The sequence below is a fragment of the Aquarana catesbeiana genome, linkage group LG13 (assembly GCF_042186555.1).
Source record: "Aquarana catesbeiana isolate 2022-GZ linkage group LG13, ASM4218655v1, whole genome shotgun sequence".
NCBI lineage: Eukaryota > Metazoa > Chordata > Amphibia > Anura > Ranidae > Aquarana > Aquarana catesbeiana.
The window spans coordinates 197337907-197355313 of NC_133336.1; the positions used below are offsets into that span (position 1 = coordinate 197337907).

A 17407-nucleotide genomic window follows, 5' to 3' on the forward strand; every position below is an offset into this window, starting at 1 on the left:
GAAAAGCTGAGTTAGACTTAATTGGTAACTCCTTTTCTGAGTCTTCCAGGACAGCCAGATTCCCACCAGTTTTGTCTTGACATTATGCATATGTTTTACAGGAGCATCCTATGGTTCGAGAATACCGACATGGGGCCCGGAGGACCACCCTTTTATCTGGTGGGGGGTTAACGTGTTTCCTGTCCTGGTAGGAGGCGCCCTAGGTCTCATGGGCTGTCCTGGAAGACTCTCAGAAAAGGAGTTACTGGTAAGTCCAACTCAGCTATTCATTGACAAATCTGAAATGGATACAACTACCAGGTCTGATCAGACACGTGGTGTGTCTTTATAGCGCCATCTACGCGTCTACCACAGAAACACAGTTTCAAAATAAACTTTGTATTAATAAGCACAGTGGGTCCAAGTCTCTGCAATTCACAGATGCAGCCTTGAAGTCACTCAGCCGTCCTCGTGGCCACAGCACCACAACTGCATCACAAAAGCCATGGAACGGCAGGCTCATCATTAACCAGCAGCCAACCGCCAATCCCGTACAATCTTCCATTGTTAGGAGATCCTTTGATGGGAGTCTAAAGTAGCGGGTGACGTCATCGAGAGCCGCGGGGTGTAGACTGTTAACGCTAAACGGAGGGCTAATGGTCTTTACACAGACAAGACGAAAATGGGTCACCTGAACACACATTAATGAATAGTGAAAAATCAATGTAGGAGCCCCTTAACCTCTTCCTGACCGCCGCTATAGCTGAAAAAACGACTACAATGCGGTCATCCCAGTTCTGGGAGGATATCCCTGGATGTCCTCTCAGAACCATGCCCCCCCGTGTGGCAGCTGGGGGGGGGGGGGGGTTGATGCAGCAGGCACGCTTTGTGATTGCTGTGTCCTTCCACAGCTGATCACAGACTGGGGTAAAGGGCCAATCACCGCAGCCCTTTACCATGTGATCAGCTTTGCCCAATCACAAAAACAAACTTGCCAGCGATTGGCTTTCCTTTCCTCAAACGCAGTCATAGCTGATAATCAGAGCACTGATCAGTGTCACCCCAACAGCACCGTCCAAAACTAACCACAGCACGAGAGGCAGGGGGCGCTTGTGCGCCTGTAAACCCGGAAGATCAGGGTGTCACAACAGTACGTTGCTGAGCCTGGGGGAGCCGTCCGCCAGCAATAAATGTACTGCTGGCAGTCAGCAAGCGGTTAAATTGCCCCCTTAAATATTTGGCTATTTCTTTGAAATAAAACCAGTTCTATTCAATCCATACAGTCTAGCAAGGAAAAACAATTACCCATTCAAACCACATCCTTGCGCACACACATACACTTTAATCTGACTTTACAGTAAAGTCACCAGCAGAAGCAACGTTGAGGGCCCAGTCCCAGCATCCTGGTCTGCTGCAGTGCGCTAAACATTGCGTTATGGTAGCCCACTTAAGGCTTTCCAATGCACTTCAATGGACTACACATGGATTTCTCCTAAGCACAACATGTGTCTCAGCATCTGTATTAGGTGATAGCATGAACGGGCTCTCGATGTTGGGGCCATGCATCCTTCGTCAAGAAGGCAACATGACAAAGAACCCCCCCCCCCCATGTTGTCCATAAAGGTTGCTTCCAACGTTGACTTTACAATAAAGTCACATTAATAAATATGTTTGGTGTGCTGGCAATCGGTCAACAGAGGGCGCCATCCATCTGACCACTACGCCAACCCCACGGCTGAACCGTCACCGGGGACTTTAATCTTCCCTAAACCAGAGCCAACATGCAGTAAAAGCAAAGTCAGGACCCCGAGGGTTTGCCAACTCATTCCCAATGAGATTCAAAGCACTGAAGCCTTTCAATTGATATGCAAGGCAGAAAACTGGCATTGAAGAATAAACAATAAAACATAACTGAATATATACAAACACACAAAACTATAATAAAAAAAACAAAAAAAAAAAAAAAGGGAAAAAAAACATTCTAATAAAAAATATAATCATAATATATATCTCAAATAAATCATGATAAAAAAAAACAAAAAAAAAAACAAAAAAAAAACCCTTGTTTAAATTTTTTAATTATATTATGATTTGATATATTTGATTATTTTTAATTATTAATTCATATTAAAATGGAAAATATGCATAATACTAATAATTTTGATATATTTTTTTTTTTTTACAATAAAATAAAAATAATAAAAAATAATAATCACCACTACAAATTAATTTTTAAATATTAAAAATTATAATATAATTTTTTTTAATACACACACCAAAAAAACAGAACGCAATCTATGCATTTTCTTACAATAAAATATTGCTTAGAAAATTTGTCTTTGTTGCACCCCTACTGAACATGATGCAGTCAAAAAATGCACCATGAAGTGCCTGCACCACTTTCCTAGAAGTGCGCTGCATAAGTGTGAATGGACCCCATAGACCAAGGATATGCAATCAGCGGACCTCCAGCTGTTGCAAAACTACAAGTCCCATCATGCCTCTGCCTCTGGGTGTCATGCTTGTGGCTGTCAGTCTTGCTATGCCTCATGGGACTTGTAGTTCTGCAACAGCTGGAGCTCCGCTAATTGCATATCCCTTCCATAGACAATAGTGGGATTGCTCTCGTTGCACAGGTATGAAGGGACAGATCTCTCCCAACGGTTCGGGTGAGCGCGCTAGTCGGTTATAAGCCGCTACGATTGGTCAAGAACTGGTGTCCTATAAGCAAGGCGCCATCCACTCTTACTGGGTGCTTGCGAGTACTGGCTCATCCTATGGCTGGGTTGCTGAGCCGCTCGCTTATACTGACCAATCAGAATTCAACTTCCATGACCGCCATAGACTGCTGGGTGGTTGAGCCGCTTGGCAATGCAGTCTACGGTCACTTTCACCGAAAAAAAATGGGAAATCAACTTTCACAACTGCTACAGATTACAATACGACGGACATTGCTTTCTGTACAATGAAATTACATAAAACAGCTGGGCGGGTTTTGTGACCCGGTAGATGAGAACACGATCGATCATCGGCAATATATATGTGCAGAGTACACTCACCTCCAGTCAGCCTGCCGCCACCCTCTGCCTGTCTGCAGTCTGTCTGGAAGTCTTTGTTCTGGCTGTCTCTATTTCGGGTTGAGTCCCAGGCTGCAGCTCGTGCCACAGACTCCTCCCAGCCAACCCACTGCCTCTGAAATGCCGGCTCTGTCACTATGGACAACCCCAAAAACTATAGACCGCCCCTCACCTCTGTGCTGAACATACGCCCTGTCTCCCCATAGCAGAGGGGGGGGGGGGGGATATTTGGGAGGAGGGGGTTTGAAGGTCTCCTGAGAACTTGGGGTGGAGAAGACGATGTGTGGATATCTAATATAGGACAGGGGTCTGTGCCCGTCTCAGCGACACCGGAAGTGTCTGTAAGGGATGGTCTCACCCATAATGGAGGTCTCCTAGACAGATCCTATGGGGGAAGACATCTCCTTCTGTGCTGGAGGTCTCAGCCTTGGGTCTCTGAGGTCCTATGGGGAAGATATCTCATTCTGGGGGCCTCATCCCACACTGGAGGTCTCCGAGACAGATGCCATGGGAAAGGCATCTTGTTTTGGGGGTCTCATGCCATAGTGGAGGTCTCCTAGACAGATCCTATAGGGGAACATGTCTTGTTCTGTGCTGGAGGTCTCAGATCATATAGGGAAGCCATCTCACTCTCGTGGTCTCTGAGAAAGATCCTATGAGAAAGGTGCCTCATTTTAGGGGTTTCATCCCATAGTGGAGGTCTCCCAGACAGGTCCTATGGAGAACGCGTCTCACTCTGTGGTCTCAGAGATCCTATGGGGAAGACATCTCATTCTGGGGGTCTCAGAGACAGATGCTATGGGAAAGACATCCTGTTTTGGGGGGTCTCATCCCATAATGGAGGTCTGCTAGACAGATCCTTAGGGGAAACACAACTTATTCTGTGCTGGAGGTCTCATATCTTATGGGGAAGACATTTCGGTCTAGAGGTCTCATCCCATAGTGAAGGATGTTGGGACAGATCCTATGGGAAAGCCATCTCATTTTGGGGGTCTCATAACATAATGGAGGTCTTAGCGACAGGATTTTAAAAAGGAAGATCTCTCATCCTAAAGCAGAGGTCTCCTAGACATATGCAAAGGGGGAATATATGTCATTCTGGAGGTCTCGAAGACAAAATTCTATGGGGGAAGATGTCACATCCCATAGTGGAGGTCTCCGAGAAAGATCCTATGAGGGTACTCCATATTTCCATCGCACACATTCTTGGATAAAGCTCTAAAGGTTTGGGTGCTGCAGCAACAACCAGCTGGGAACTGGTTCAGAAAGTCACAATGCAGATATTTGCCAGCATCCCATGAGGGAACACATCTTATTTTGTGCTGGAGGTCTCAGATCTTATGGGGAAGACATCTCGTTCTGGAGGTCCCTGAGGCAGATCCTATGGGGGAACATATCTTGTTCTGTGCTGGAGGTCTCAGATCTTATAGGGAAGACATCTTGTTCGAGGTCTCAGAGAGAGTACCTATGAAAAAGAGGTCTCGTTTTGGGGGTCTCATCCTATAGTGGAGGTCTTACGAGACAGATTTTAAAAGGAACAAGTCTATGAGTGGAGGTTTCCTTGACTTGCTATGGGGGGGGGTACATTTCTCATTCTGGAGGTCTCTGAGATGGATCCTGTGGGGGAACCCATCTCGTTCAGTGCTGGGGGTTTCAGATCTTATGGGGAAGACATATCATTCTGGAGGTCTCATCCCATAATGGAGGTCTCTGAGACAGAGTTAATGGAGAGGATGTCACATTCTGGAGGTCTGAGACAGGTCCTTTGGGGGAACACATCTTGTTCTGTGCTGGAGCTCTCAGATCTTATGGGAAAGACATCTCGTTCTGAGGGTCTCATCCCATAGTGGAGGTCTTGATGACAGATTCTAAAGGGAATTTTTCTGGCAGTGGAGGTCTTATCCTATAGTGGAGGCTTCATAGAAAGATTCTAGTTCCAGGGAGGGCAGTCTCCGGCACTCTAGAGTTTGTTCTCCTCAATGGCTGCATCTCTGACAGTCTCTTGGTGCTACCATATGTCTCGTACCTTCACTGATTGGGTCTGACAGTCTCTGACGTCAGTCATGTCTCTGCTATCAGTGGTCATGTCTCAATGGGAATGTCTCCCTGTGTCGCTATGTCTCCAACAGTCTCTTGGAGCTATTAAATGTCTTAGGGTCAGCAGAGGTCTCCTAGTGTGACAGTCTTCAGCTGTCAGTGGAGGTCTCTGGCATGGCACTCCCTAGAGCCAGTGGATGTGTCTTTGTCTCTGACAATCGCTTGGTGCAAATAAAGGTCTATTACCACCAGTGGATGTCTCAGTTTCTTGGTGCTAATAGAGGTCTCATTGGACATCTCTTTGAGCTAACAGAGGTGTCTTCCCATTATTGGATGCCTCAGACAGTCTCCAGGAGCCAAAAGAGGTCCCTTACCATCAGTAGATGTCTCGGACAGTCTCCAGGAGCCAAAAGAGGTCCCTTACCATCAGTAGATGTCTCGGACAGTCTCCAGGAGCCAAAAGAGGTCCCTTACCATCAGTAGATGTCTCGGACAGTCTCCAGGAGCCAAAAGAGGTCCCTTACCATCAGTAGATGTCTCGGACAGTCTCCAGGAGCCAAAAGAGGTCCCTTACCATCAGTAGATGTCTCGGACAGTCTCCAGGAGCCAAAAGAGGTCCCTTACCATCAGTAGATGTCTCGGACAGTCTCTTGGTGCTAATAGATGTCTCTTCCTATCATTGGATGTCTCTGACAACCTCCTGGTGCTAATAGAGGTCTCACTGGACATCTCTTGGAGCTAGCAGAGATCTCTTACCATCACTGGATGTCTCTTGAAGCCAACAAAATGTCTCTTACCATCATTGGATGTCTCTGACAGTTTCTTGGTACCAATAGAGGTCTCATTGGACGTCTTTGGAAGTCTCTGACCATCCTTGGATATCTATTAATGTGAATGTGTGTGGGGTGGATGGGTCTCAGACAGTCTCTTACCTTGTGTGGAGGTCTGTTATTCGGAGGGTTGCAGGGTGTGTCTCCTGGTAGCAGACAATGTCTCTTGGTGTCGGTGGTCGGTGTGTATGATGAGTGTCTCTCTCAGTCTCTCTCTGGCGGTCTCCTGTAGGCCCCGCCCTCTCTCCTCCTCTCTCAGCCCAGCTTTGCATTCACTCGCGCACACACACACGTGCGCTCCAGCACGTGCCGGCCTCCTTACACTCGTGTCCGGGCGCTGATTGGCCGGCGACCCCCCGCCCACTTCTGTCGGAAAACACACGGAGCGCCGGGCGGATTGGCCGGCGGCGGGGAAGGGCGGGGGGCCGTGGGCTGCGAAGGAGCCCGATTGGTTGGCACGCGGCGCATCTCGCCCCGCCCACTCATGTGGACTCGGCGCGGGTAGCACTAGCAGAGGGGAACGTATGCAATGTGAAGGGGGCGGCGCTGGGGAGGGCGGAGCCAGGGATAAAGGGAAGGCGGGCACACAGCGAGCGACGTGATTGGTGAATGGGTTCGGAACGTGTGAGAAACGTGCGGCACCCTGTGATGGGAAGTGTGGAGGAGATTGTGTGTTGTGTGGGGTCACCTCAGAGACATTCTCCCTCATTTATCTACTGTTGTCACAGCTGAGGGAGAGATAGACCCTGCTCTGCTGCTTATATCTGCATGTTGGTGGTTCCCCCCCCCACTTCCTGTGTCTGGTGACACGTCTGTCAGGTTTCCTCTTACTTCCTGTGTCTGGTGACACGTCTGTCAGGTTTCCTCTCATTTCCTGTGTCTGGTGACACGTTTGTCAGGTTTCCTCTCATTTCCTGTCCCTGGTGACACGTCTGTCAGGTTTCCCCTCATTTCCTGTCCCTGGTGACACGTCTGTCAGGTTTCCCCTCATTTCCTGTGTCTGGTGAGACGTCTGTCCGGTTTCCCCTCATTTCCTGTGTCTGGTGACACGTCTGTCAGGTTTCCTCTCATTTCCTGTGTCTGGTGACACGTTTGTCAGGTTTCCTCTCATTTCCTGTCCCTGGTGACACGTCTGTCAGGTTTCCCCTCATTTCCTGTCCCTGGTGACACGTCTGTCAGGTTTCCCCTCATTTCCTGTCCCTGGTGACACGTCTGTCAGGTTTCCCTGCATTTCCTGTGTCTGGTGAGACGTCTGTCCGGTTTCCCCTCATTTCCTGTGTCTGGTGACACGTCTGTCAGGTTTCCCTGCATTCCCTGTGTCCGGTGACACGTCTGTCAGGTTTCCCCTCATTTCCTGTGTCCGGTGACACGTCTGTCAGGTTTCCTTTCATTTCCTGTGTCTGGTGGCACGTCTGGTGGGTTTCCCCCTCGCTTCCTGTGTCTGGTGACACGTCTTTTAGGTTTCCCTGCATTTCCTGTGTCTGGTGACACGTCTTTTAGGTTTCCCTGCATTTCCTGTGTCTGGTGACACGTCTGTCAGGTTTATCCTCATTTCCTGTGTCTGGTGACACGTCTGCCAGGTTTCCCCTCATTTCCTGTGTCTGGTGACACGTCTGTCAGGTTTCCCCTCATTTCCTGTGTCTGGTGACACGTTTGTCAGGTTTCCTCTCATTTCCTGTGTCCGGTGACACGTCTGTCAGGTTTCCTCTCGCCAGTGTTGCCAACCTACCAGGTTGAAACTTACAAACACGGCACCCAAAACTTACTGGCATTTCCAAAAGTTTAAAAAGACAGTTTTAAGTGCAAATTTCAGTATTTAGGCAACAAACAAGAACAACAGACAATCAGTCATGTGATTTCAGGTAGTTATGAGGTCAAAAATACAATTTCTTACTTTCAGTATATTAGAAGCCGAGTGCATTATAACCAAACTGGAGAGATTTCCACCCCACAGAGACGACTCCCCACTGCTAGACACCCTCCTATGGCTCTTAAGGGGAACCCCACACACCCAAAAAATGGCGTAGAGGACCCCCCTAGAGCCATACCAGACCCTTATCAGAGCACGCAGTCCAGCAGGTCAGGAAAGGGGGGGGGGACCAGCAAGCGCCCCCCACCCCCCGGGACTGTACCATCACATGTCCTCAACATGGGGGGGTGGGTGCTTTGGGGGAGGGTGGGCTCTGCTGCACCCCCCCCCCCACGCCCCAAAGCACCTTGTCCCCATGTTGATGAGGACAAGGGCCTCTTCCTGACAACCCCTGCAGTTGGTTGGTTGTCGGGGTCCGCGGGCGGAGGGCTTATCGGAATCTGGAAGCCTCCTTTAACAAGGGAGCCCCCAGATCCCGACTCCCCCCATGTAAATGTATACCTCTACCCATTCAACTAAAAAAAAAAACAAAAGTGTCAAAAATAAACACACTATACAAGTTTGTAAAGTATTAAGGCAGCTCCCTCTTCTGGCGACGTCTTTTTCACTCTCCGCTGTCTTTACGCTCTTTTGCCGGGTCTTCTCCGCTGGCTTCTCGCTGGATCTTCTCCGCTGTCTTCTCGTTCTTTTGCCGGGTCTTCTCCGCTGTCTTCTTGCTCTTTTGCCGGGTCTTCTCCGCTGTCTTCTCACTCTTTTGCCGGGTCTTCTCCGCTGTCTTCTCACTCTTTTGCCGGGTCTTCTCCGCTGTCTTCTCACTCTTTTGCCGGGTCTTCTCCGCTGGCTTCTCGCTCTTTTGCCGGGTCTTCTCCGCTGGCTTCTCGCTCTTTTGCCGGGTCTTCTCTGCTGGCTTCTCGCCGGATCTTCTCCGCTGTCTTCTCGTTCTTTTGCCGGGTCTTCTCTGCTGTCTTCTTGCTCTTTTGCCGGGTCTTCTCCGCTGGCTTCTCGCTCTTTTGCTGGGTCTTCTCCGCTGTCTTCTCGCTCTTTTGCCGGGTCTTCTCCGCTGTCTTCTCGCTCTTTTGCTGGGTCTTCTCCGCTGTCTTCTCGCTCTTTTGCCGGGTCTTCTCCGCTGGCTTCTCGCTCTTTTGCCGGGTCTTCTCCGCTGTCTTCTCGCCGGATCTTCTCCGCTGTCTTCTTGCTCTTTTGCCGGGTCTTCTCCGCTGGCTTCTCGCTCTTTTGCCGGGTCTTCTCCGCTGTCTTCTCGCCGGATCTTCTCCGCTGTCTTCTTGCTCTTCTGCCGGGTCTTCTCCGCTGTCTTCTCGCTCTTTTGCTGGGTCTTCTCCGCTGTCTTCTCGCTCTTTTGCCGGGTCTTCTCCGCTGTCTTCTCGCTCTTTTGCCGGGTCTTCTCCGCTGTCTTCTCGCTCTTTTGCTGGGTCTTCTCCGCTGGCTTCTCGCTCTTTTGCCGGGTCTTCTCCGCTGTCTTCTCGCCGGATCTTCTCCGCTGTCTTCTCGCTCTTTTGCCGGGTCTTCTCCGCTGTCTTCTCTCTCTTTTGCCGGGTCTTCTCCGCTGTCTTCTCTCTCTTTTGCCGGGTCTTCTCCGCTGGCTTCTCGCTCTTTTGCCGGGTCTTCTCCGCTGGCTTCTCGCTCTTTTGCCGGGCCTTCTCCGCTGGCTTCTCGCTCTTTTGCCGGGCCTTCTCCGCTGGCTTCTCGCTCTTTTGCCGGGCCTTCTCCGCTGGCTTCTCGCTCTTTTGCCGGGTCTTCTCCGCTGGCTTCTCGCTCTTTTGCCGGGTCTTCTCCGCTGGCTTCTCGCTCTTTTGCCGGGTCTTCTCCGCTGGCTTCTCGCTCTTTTGCCGGGTCTTCTCCGCTGGCTTCTCGTTCTTTTGCCGGGTCTACTCCGCTGGCTTCTCGCTCTTTTGCCGGGTCTTCTCCGCTGGCTTCTCACTCTTTTGCAGGGTCTTCTCCGCTGGCTTCTCGCCGGATCTTCTCCGCTGTCTTCTCGCTCTTTTGCCGGGTCTTCTCCGCTGGCTTCTCGCTCTTTTGCCGGGTCTTCTCGCTCTTTTGCCGGGTCTTCTCCGCTGTCTTCTTGCTCTTTTGCCGGGTCTTCTCGCTCTTTTGCCGGGTCTTCTCCGCTGTCTTCTCGCTCTTTTGCCGGGTCTTCTCCGCTGTCTTCTCGCTCTTTTGCCGGGTCTTCTCCGCTGTCTTCTCGCTCTTTTGCCGGGTCTTCTCCGCTGTCTTCTCGCTCTTTTGCCGGGTCTTCTCCGCTGTCTTCTGGCTCTTTTGCCGGGTCTTCTTCCAATGTTGACTCAATGCGATCTCCCGGTGTATAATGCTGGGTCCGCCGTGTGCAATGACTTATACTGGCATGGGGCAGATCCACCTGATGATGCAATTTGGAGGCCATGCCCCTTGTGACATCACTGCCCGGGGCATGGCGGGGATGCGGTCACAAGGGGGCCTGGCCTCCAAATTACGTCATTAGTGGCCCCGCCCCATGCCAGTATAAGTCATTGCACACAGCGGACGCAACATTACATCGGAAGATCGCGGCGAGTCAACATCGGAAGAAGAACAGAGGGAGAAGACCCGGCAAAAGAGCGAGAATACAGTGGAGAGAGGAGACCCGGCGGCAGAGGGAGAAGACATTGCCGGAGCTGATTTAATAAGTTACTTAACCTATATTCCTTAATACTTTTTTTTTGGAGTGAAAGGGTAGGGGTACAATGTACCCCATACTCATTCACCTAGGGTAGGGGGCCAGGATCTGGTGGCCCCCTTGATAAAGGGGGCTTCCAGATTCCAATAGCCTGCAGACCCCGACAACCACCGGGCACGGGTTGTCAGGAAGAGGCCCTTGTCCTCATCAACATGGGGACAAGGTGCTGTGGGGTGGGGGCAGAGCCCCCCCCGCCCCAAAGCACCCACCCCTCCATGTTGAGGGCATGTGGCCTGGCACGGTCCGGGGGGGTGCTCGCTCGCCCCCCCCCCCCCCTTTTCCTGACCTGTCGGGCTATGTGCTTGGATAAGGGTCTGGTATGGTCCTGGGGGGGGGGGGGCATGCCATTTTGTTTGGTGTGGGGGTTCACCTTAAGATCCATACAGACCGAAGAGTCCGGTATCGTCTTGGGGGGGGGGAGGGTAGCCTCGCGCAAAAATTATTTTTTTTTACATTTTGGCAGCGTTCCACTTCAAGATTCTCAGCATACAAGTCGCACCGCAAGTTGGATCACCTTGATGCGTCTTCTATTCAAATCAATGGCCTCCAATAGGGAACCATTGATTTTGACTAGAGGCAGAGAAATGCCGGACGAGGCTTAACGCTGTGTGTTTACAGCGTTAAGCCTCCTCAAACCGCGTTTAACACCTTTTACCGGCGTCTGGCGTTTTTTTTTTTTTTTTTTTTTTTTTATTTATTTAATTTTTTTTTTACAGCTCTAGCGCTGGAGCCTCAGAATGCGCTGGTCCTGGGATATTTTTTTTTTTTTTTTTGGAGCTTAAAAACACCATGGTGTGTATGAGGCCATTGAATAACATGGGAGTGGCGTTTTTAAGCTGCAAAAAAAAAAAAAAAAAAAATGGCGGTACACTTAAATGGTTTTAGTTAACAAGCTTTCCCAGGCCGAACGAGTCTTCAATCCCCCGTGTCTCCATGAATCCTAAACAGATTAACCGATGAAACCGATACAGCGCACTTTACATTTCACCCCGTACGCTTTTTTTTTTTTTTTTTATATGACCAATGATCAAGTCTATTAAAAGGATCAAGTCTGCAAACCATCAAATGGCCACACCTTCCCTTCCAATTGTTGGACTCGGTTTCGATCAAGCAGAGCTTTGCACCAAAATCGGTAGCACTGAGATACTTTGTTCATGAATACACTGGTATGTAGATCGATCGGATTATGAGATTACATGGAGGAAACGGTGGATGTGATCAATAATTTATGATTTAAAGTTAGGATGATGTCTTCATTATTGATTGGCACCCCCTTCCCTGTGTGTGTGTGGCATGGCGATCAGATCGGTTGTCAACCATAGATTTATTGTCCCTATCACAGGTGATCGATTGGAAAATAAATAAGTGTGTATGGTTACCATAAAAGGAAAAGTAAATTCATCTATTTGCCAACGTAATGGAGATTCTCTGATCGTTAAAACCTATAAACCACGAAAATGTAATATACTGCACCTGACCAGTCCGTGGTGGCTGCATTCGTTCTTTTTTCACATGGTGATCCTGCCAGTAAAATACTTCCTGTACTGTGACAACACTTCCTGTACTGTATCTATGGAGGGGCAGTGTTGTCACCCTAGGATGCTCTCCTGATTTTTATTTTTATTATTTCAGATACTTGTATAGCGCCGTCAATTTACGCATCGCTTTACATATTACGCTTACAGATTTAGACTACAAGTAACCCCCCCCCGTAGTTTGTAGTTCACAGAATATCAGTGAGAACTTTGAGATTTCAGCTCAGTACAGTCAGGAAGTTTGCTGGTGGGATCAGCAGGAAACAATTTACCACTTGCCGACCGGCTCACGCCGATATACATCGCAAAGTGGCACAGGTGTGCAAAATCCTGTATGGGCACGTCGGTCCTTTAAGAGCCGCAGGAGGCATGCACGTGCCCGCTGCGCAGCGGGGAGGGGGAACCCGATGCGCGCGGCCGGCGGGCCCGATCGCATGCCAGAGTGCCAGCACAGGGATGTGTGTGTGTGTGTGTGTGTGTGTGAACACACAAATCCCTGTGCTTTCAGAGGAGATGAGACATGTCGTTTGTTCCTAGTAAATAAGAACAGCGATATGTCTCCTCCCCTATTCAGTCCTATCCCCCATACAGTTAGAACACACTGAGTGAACACACATTTAACCCCTTGATCGCCCCCTGGTGTCAACACCTTCTCTACCAGTGACATTTACACAGTAATCAGTGCATTTTTATAGCACTGACCGCTGTATAAATGTCAATGGTCCCAGAAATGTGTCAAGTGTCCGATCTGTCTATCGCAATCCCGATAAAAATCGCGGATCGCCGCCATTACTACTAAAAAAAAAAAAAAAATAATAATAATAAAAATGCCATAAATGTTTCCCATAGTTAGCAGACGTTAACCAATCAATATACACTTATTGCGATTTTTTTTTCTTCTTTTTTTTAAACCAAGAATATGTAGAAGAATACATATCGGCCTAAACTGATGAAGAAATTAGTTTTTTTTTTTTAAATAATTTTTGGGGATATTTATTATAGTAAAAAGTAAAAAATATTGTTTTTTTTTTCCAAAATTGTCGCTCCTTTTACGTTTATAGCGCAAAAAATAAAAACCGCAGAGGTGATCAAAAACCACCAAAAGAAAGATGGAGGTATGGCTAGATAGGTTGCACTAGATACAGCACCTCATCCCGAAATAGTTATAATGGAAATTTGGGGGTTTAGAGGGATTATAGCGGTGCCAGAGAGAAGGAAAAATAGAAATTCTGGTAAAATTAACAGAGACACTTTATTAGCAAAAATTAGCACATACAAAAAGACAAGTCATTAAAATGGGTGCAGTTCACACATTAGTTGATACAGAGCAATTACAGTGGAGTAGGCCTGGTGAGGAGGGCCTTCAAAACAGGTGCTCAATTCCAACATGTTTCGCCAAGTCATTGGCTTCTTCAGGGAATAGTGTGAGCCTGTAGCAACATTAAAGATCTATACATAGGAACAAAAAAGCAAAATAAGATACAAGATAAAAACAGATAATTTTGAAGGTGTACAAGTCAACAAACATAAATTAGGATGTGTGGCTGAACTAGATCCCTAATGGGAGGCCAGGAACCCCCCAAAGTACCCAGACAAAGTACCCCGAATTTGTGGGACCTACACTAGTAATAGAATGGAAGATCCTTTGTCTCAACCATGGGAGCTGTTTTTTTTTGGGCTGGAGCACCCCTCCCCCTCCTCATTACCTCCTATTTAGTGGCCACCAGTGTTTAGGATGTATCCCCTTCAGTTCTCCCACATAGAGGAGTTCAGCTCCCATGGTTGAGACAAAGTATCTTCCATTCTATTACTAGAGTAGGACCCACTAATTCGGGGTACTTTGTCGCAGTAAGTGGGCTTAGCACTATATGACCATATAGTGTGACCAAACCCCCGTATTTTTTGAATATGTTCAGGTGTTTTTAACTAGCCTTCAGGAAATGTCATTCTTGTATGTGTGCAATGTAAAATATTTTGTACAATTTTAAACCATGACATGTTGGGTATCTATATACTCGGCATAACATCATCTTTCATATTATACAAAAAAAAATGGGCTAACTTTAGAGTTTGTTTGTTTTTTTTTTTTATTTTTGAAAGTGTTTTTTTCCCCCAAAAAAGTTGCGTTTGAAAAACCACTGCACAACACCCACCAATTTATTCTCTAGGCCCTCTGCTTAAAAAAAAAAAAAAATATATATATATATATATATATATATATATATATGTGTGTTTGGGTGGTTCTACGTAATTTTCTAGCAAAAAAAAAAACAGTAGCTCTTTACATATAGGAGCAAAGTGTCAGAATTGGCCCGTGTGGTAAGTGGTTAACCTTTTCCTGACCACCCCATGCAGATATACTGTGGCAGGGCGTCCGCTCTGCACCAGATCACGTGCTAGTTATGTGATCTGCACTTCCAGGTCTGAGGGCGCACACACGCGCTGCCGGTGACCCGCTCCCACTGTGGTTGAACATAGCGGAAGCCAATCAGCTGGTCACGTCCGCCGGGACCCGCCGATCATTTGGGAGACAGGCAGACCGCCGTTCTGTATATGTAAACAAGGCAGATCGCCATTCTGTGAGAAGGCAGGGCAGTGATCCTGTGTTTCTGCTAAGCATAAACACCGATCTCTGTCTTCCCACAGTGCAACCATCCCCCACACAGTTGGGAAACACTACCAGGGAACACAGTTATGCCCTTTGATCACCCCTGATGTTAACCCTTTTCCCAGCCAGTGTCATTAGTACAGTGACAGTGCATATTTTTAGCACTGATCACTGTATTAGTGTCACTGGTCCCCAAAAAGTGTCAGGTGTCCAATTTGTCTGCCACAATATCGCAGTCCTGCTATAAGTGGCTGATCACCACCGTTATTAGTTAAAAAATGAACATGAAAAAAAAATTAATAAAAATATCCCATAGTTTGTAGACGCTATAACTTTTGCGCAAACCAATGAATATACGCTTTTTGGGATTTTTTTTAACCAGAAATATGTAGCAGAATACATATTGGCCTAAATTCATGAAGAAATTTGATTATTATTTTTTTTCCTTTTTTTAAAATATGGATATGTTTTATAGCAGAAAGTCTTTTTTTTATTTTATCAAAATTGGTGATCTTTAGCGCAAAAAAATGCAGAGGTGATCAAATGCCACCAAAAAAAAAGCTCTATATGTGGGGAAAAAAGGACATCAATTTTATTTGGGTGCAGCACGACACGACCGCACAATTGTCAGTTAAAGTAACGCAGCGCCGCATCGCAAAAAATGGCCTGGTCATGGGGGGGGGGTAAATCTTCTGGAGTTGAAGTGCTTACTTCTGAACTGCCCACTGTATATATACGTCATTACTTTGACGTTTATATACCGGGGTTATGGCAGCAGCTAGCTGCCATTACCCTGGTATATTTTTACACAGTGGGCGATCCTCTTTCACATAAAAGTGGTCCCGGCGGTAGGATTTGCGGTGGATTTGCGGTGGGTTTGCCCCCTGTCACGGAACGTCCCTCACTCCGCTTGAGTGCTTCCGTCATATACCGCTTCCTAAGTTCTGGAACACGAGTCCAATGGATCTAGCTATAGGAACCCCCAAGAACTAGACAACACCAGTCTTGGAGTACATCAGGACTAAGTCTTTATTTGAGATCTCACACACATTTATACAGCAGGCTGACTCAAAGCTAACCTAATTAACATGAGCTAATTTACTAAAACATTTACCCAGACCAGATGACAGACTTGTGGGCACTGAGCTTCACACAGTAGTATAAACACAATAGCTGGAGCTAATTACAATTAACAATACAAACAACAATCTCCCCCCCTCCTCAGCCTAGTCATCAACAGTTCATCTCCTAGCCAGTGCTGGTGGCTAATGTGATCAGCTCACTCAATTAACTAGACACAGGTAGTTGGAGTTGATGACACCAGCATCTCCTCACAGGATGTGTCCCAACAGTATAATTCAGTCTTATCATTCTAATATGGCATATAAAGGGTTCCCAGAGTCTGTGTGTTTTGGGGGGACATGGAGCTGAATCCAAAGTAACACCAACCCCAGGGTCCCCAGGCATACAGCTCACAGAGAGCACCATTCCCCCAAATGCTAGGACCCATAATCGGTGGGCAAGAGGCTTGCGTTCAGTCCCCTCCAATAGCCTCTGTCCCGGGTGAGTCTGTCACATTTCTCCCCCATCAAAGGTTGACTAACAAGGTCCCAGACCTCCACCTGGTCTGGACATGCGTTAGTCAGGCAGAGTGAACTCACATAGTCTTCCCGCATGATCTCCTTTCTTGGCTGCACGGAATAGTTGACCTCAGTAGGTGTGGGGCAGAGGTCATTTACTCTCTGGCTGCCAGGGCTTCAGCTGGATTGTTTTTAACATTCCTGGGCTCGGTCTGCTGCTGGGCAGAGGGGCCGATCACCCCAGCTTCCTGAAGCTGTAGAGAGACACTAGGTGCTAGGCAGAGGCCAGCGGTGCTCTGCCCTGTTGCCAGCGATTAGGGATGAGCTTCGTGTTCGAGTCGAACCCATGCTCGACTCGAACATCGGCTGTTCGATCGTTCGAGGAATTGCGAACGATATGGGCCGTTCGCGCCAAATTCGTGTGGCGCGTCACGGCCCATAATTCACTGCGGCATCGCAGTGCATTGCTTGCTGATGATTGGCCAAGCATGCACTATGACCCGCATGCTTGGCCAATCACAGCGCCGCCTTAACAGAGAGCCATAATTGGCCAAAGCCAAGGAGGCTTTGGCCAATTATGGCTATGGGGATTTAGTACACGCCCCACACTATATAAGGCCGCCTGCACGGCGGCCCTGTGCAGTGTGTTCCGGTGTGCTTAGAGAGAGAGAGAGAGACAGTGTCATTTCATTTGAGTTAGCTAGATTAGGCAGGACAGTCAGTCAGTTAACTGCACTTAAAGTGTATTGTGTATATATATGCATCCCAGGTGTTGCATATATATATATATATATATACACTGTATTCAGTTTAGCTAGATCCGTTCCTGTTATCTTCTAGACTATTTACATTTAGTGCAGTGCGTCCTGCTCACAGTGTTCAGCTAGATCCGTTCCTGTTATATTCCTACTGACAGGCAGGCTTGTCTTGTTACAGTAAATACAGCTACCTGAAGAAAATTGCTGGTGTTCTTTTGATCCTATTAGTACCACAGTCAGGCAGCTAGACTATTTACAGTTAGTGCAGTGCGTCCTGCTCACAGTGTTCTGCTAAACCTACAAGTTAGTGGGGTGCGTCCTGCTCACAGTGTTCAGCTAAACCTACAAGTTAGTGGGGTGCGTCCACCTCACAGTGTTCAGCTAAACCTACAAGCTAGTGGGGTGCGTCCTGCTCACAGTGTT

At 47.9% G+C, this 17407-nt stretch overlaps 1 protein-coding gene across 2 annotated transcripts in view; it reads right to left on the bottom strand.

Annotated features, from left to right (window-relative positions):
• The window catches only part of CIART (circadian associated repressor of transcription), a 28196-nt gene extending 22008 nt beyond the window's left edge, over positions 1-6188 (bottom strand). Inside the window, exon 1 of one of the 2 annotated variants that reach the window (XM_073610286.1) lies at positions 6026-6188. The gene's annotated coding sequence lies outside the window, so the exon portion shown is untranslated. Of the gene's footprint in view, positions 1-3038; positions 3179-6025 lie in introns of those variants that run through there. The other variant, XM_073610287.1, reaches the window with a different exon arrangement.
• Positions 6189-17407: the final 11219 nt, after the last annotated feature.